We start from the raw sequence: 3,909 nt of genomic DNA, 5'->3' as shown, positions 1-3,909 counted from the left end.
CCCTTGCACAGAGCATCTTATCTCAGAAATGTTGCAAACTTTCAGAAACAGCTTCTTTCTTATGGCTGTGCAGGCCCTGCAGCTGCATGCAGGGGAGAGGCTGCAGTTGGTAGTTGGGGCATGGCCTAAGGGTTGCTGCTGCCCACAGCTGTTGGCCCTGGGAATGCAGCAGCTCTGGCAGCCCCCTGCAACCCAGCAGCAGGCCCCCCTGTGGGCGTGGACAGAGCTCCAGTGCCACTTCCACCAGCCAGAAGCCCCTTCCCTGGACCCCGTCCCAGGTCCCCTACCACCTAGGCCCCCCTCCTCAGCCCAGCACAACTGCTTGCCCCAGCTCCATGCAGGCACAGAGCAGAAACTTCCTTCAGCCAGGCCAGGACTGTATACTAGCCCTGCTGTCCCTGGCCACTAACTGCCAGAGCAGGAGCCATCCACACTGGGGAAACCAATGACTGCCATTTCCCCTAGGCAAGCCCCCAACCCACTGGACTCACCGTGGTGTGTGCACACATAGGGGATGAGCCAGAGGCTGGGGTGCTGCCTGCCTGTCCCTGAGCTTCACCTCCTAGGTGGCCCCACCCCATAGCCACCCACCCCAGGAGGGTACACAGATACACCAAATTGTAAATAGTTTGCATGGGGGAGAGGGTATTTTATTCTTGGTGGGTAGGGTGTGTGGTGAGGGACTCAGACTAAAAGCAGAAAAGGAGCCAGGAGATCCACTTGGTTCAACAGTGATATTAGGGAACTATTAAAAAAGAAAAAAAAACAAGCTTACAAGCAATGGAAGAATGGTTCAGTGACCAGAGAGGAGTACACTTATATCACCAGGGTATGCAGGTATGAGACATGGAAAGCCAAGGCAGGCATGGAGATCAAGCTGGCAGCTGAAATAAAGGACAACAAGAAGTCCTTTTATAGATACATAAGGAGCAAGGGATAGATACATAGGGAGCACTGTGCGACCCCTACTGAATATGGAGGGGCAGCCCACAGTTGATCCCTGTGAAAAGGCAGAGCTCCTAAATACATACTTCACATTGCTATTCTTGCTATTGCTATCATATGGGGGCTGTTCATCTGTCCAGAGGCCCAGAGAATATTGGGTAGATAACAGACTACATGAAATCAGACCCAAACAAGTGAGGTATCTCTTAAAATACATAGACATTTTCAAGTTTGGTGGGCCAGATGACCTGCATCCAAGAGCCATGAAAGAACTGGCTAAGCTTATAGCATGGCCATTGGCAAAACTGTTTGAAGAGTCGTGGAACTTGGGAGTGGTCCTGCAGGACTAGAAGAGGGCCAACATGGTGCCTATTTTCAAGAAAGGGAAGAGGGAAGAGATGGTCAGTTTGATTTCAGTCCTGAGGAAAAAAATTGAAAAAAATTGTTAAAAAGGCCATAAATTATAAGCTGGTAACTGATGGGGTGTTAAGAAGTAACCAGCATGGCTTTGTTGAGGCTAGGTCATGCCTGAGAAACCCACTGTCCTTCTATGACTAGGTAACTAACCATCTGGACAAGGGACATGAGGTCCATGTCATTTACTTCACTAAAGCCTTTGATTCTGTTTCCCATGAAATTCTCTTGACTAAATTGGAGGCTACTGGGCTGGACCAGTCAACAGTGAGGTGGGTGGACAACTCCACAGTGAGGTAGAGACCAATTCCAGAGACCTGTAATCGATGGGATGGCCTTTACACACACCCAGCTCAACATTTATCAGACCAGTTCTAATCTGGATTTACAAAGGACTCTCCCCCCCTCCCCTCCCCCAACATTTCTAAGCAGAAGTAAAGTTTAATAGCCATCTCGGGCCGTACATTCCCCTGTCCTACTATGGGAGGCCTATTTAAACTTGATTGACTAAAACTCAGTTGCTAAGTTAGGGAATGCTGAGGCAAGAAACTGAGTCAAAGCAGGTATGGGCAACATTTGAACAATGGTTAAGTGTTCATCACAGTGTCCAGCCTGTTGGAGCCCTGACCACGAGTGTTGTTATACTTTTCCCGGGATGACTGGTGGAAGTCCTCCCCCCACAAAGGTTATGAACACTCCAATAATTGCCTTAAGTCCGTTAAAAGACTATAGTAAGATCTGGAAAAGTCATGCTATGCTGAGGCCTGTTCACAATAAGTAAAATTCCAAAACCCTGATGCTGCAAGCTGTCTATTCTTTCTGAAGAAACAATGAGATATTTCATAGATTTCATAGATTTCATAGACATTAGGGCTGAAAGGGACCTCAGAAGGTCATTGAGTCCAGGCCCCTGCCCAAAGGGCAGGAAGTCAGCTGGGGTCATAGGATCCCAGCAAGATAAGCATCCAATTTACTCTTGAAGGTGTTCAATATAGGTGCTTGAACCACCTCCGCTGGCAGACTGTTCCAGACCTTGGGGCCTCGGACAGTAAAGAAATTCTTCTTTATGTCCAGCCTGAAATGGTCTTACAGTAGTTTATGACCCTTCTACCTCGTCATCCCATCAGTATATCTGCTACCCATAGGAATTTCAAGCTGGCTCCTAAGTGTCTGGTTACGCCCTAACCATATGTTTTTCCTGATTATCAATCAGTTTCTTGAGATGTTCCAAACCAGATAACCCCTTGTCAGTAGAAAAGACAATGATTTACACCATTGAGAATGCTTGAAAGAAGCTGAACTGAGGGTATAAAAATCTGTAATAAGCAGCAGTGTGTGCGCTTCAAGAGGAGAAGTCCCTCTCACACCACCTGCTTTATTCTCGAGAGGCTGGACGAAACAGATCATCTCCCTTCAAGGTTCGTACTGAGAACTTTACCTGTCAGCTTTGCAACCCGAGTGCCTTGGACTGGTAAAATATCAGGACTCTCTCTCTCTCTTTTTTCTCTTTTCTCTCTCTAGGCATAAATTCCTGAACCTGAACTGTATTAGTTAAGCTTGAGCTAAGTTTCCCCAAATACTTAGTGAAACCAGGATAATACTGTAATTGTTTGTGTTTGTTTTTCCTTTGCTTATCTATTACTACTAGTGCCATTATATATTTCATATACTTAGCAATAAATAACTTTTATAGTCAAACTGGTAGTAACTGGGTATATTTTCCTTCTCTACTTCTCCTTTCCCACTTGCTCTGCACTAATGCTTCTTTTACCTAAGCTAAAGATCCCTGTGAAGCCCCAAAATACTGTGGAGTCTGCTTATCAGGAGGCTAAAGATTGGGACGTGCTGAGTTTGAAACACATAAGGGGATCAGCTTGTACAGGCTGATTGACCCAGTTTGGCTCAGACATGCCCTAATGAACTGAATGCTGAACTATGAGGGTGTCATCTGGACACCCAGCCGGATTCAGAGGTATTCTGTTTATTTGTGTGCTTGTGTCTGACTGTAGTTTATTGTTGCTCTGATAATCTGATTCTTGGCATATGAGGGTGTCAGCCTGTCCATGCTGATCAACCTGGCTGGGTTGGGCATGTCACTTTAATCTGTGTGTGTTTGTATGTATGACTGATTTGGTGACTGGAGGAACCCAGGCCCATTGAAACTGAGTCCTGCAAGATAGCTTCATTGGGGGTGAAGACTTGCAGAAGGGAGATATACAGCTCCGTATAGAAACACAAGTAACATAAGCAGCACATTAATAGAATTACCAAGACCCTAGAAATGTGTCCCTAATAAATGACCACACCCCAAAGTAATAGGCAAATCTGGTAACACTGTGGTCTTTAACATATTTATTACTGACTTGGATGAGGGGGTGGAAAACACAATGATTAAGTTTGCAGATGATACTAAGCTGTTGTGAAACACAGGCACACCAGAGGGTAGGGTGAAGATCCAGGATGACTTTGATAGACTGGTTTTATGGGCAGGATGGAATCAGATGAGGTTCACCAAGGAGAAGTGCAGGGTTCTTCACCTAAGTAGGAAGA

The sequence above is a fragment of the Crocodylus siamensis genome, chromosome 1, assembly GCF_052110815.1.
Source record: "Crocodylus siamensis isolate JL-2025a chromosome 1, ASM5211081v1, whole genome shotgun sequence".
Taxonomy (NCBI): Eukaryota; Metazoa; Chordata; order Crocodylia; family Crocodylidae; genus Crocodylus; species Crocodylus siamensis.
The sequence above is the reverse complement of the archived record's forward strand: the minus strand, read 5'-3'. Positions refer to the sequence as shown.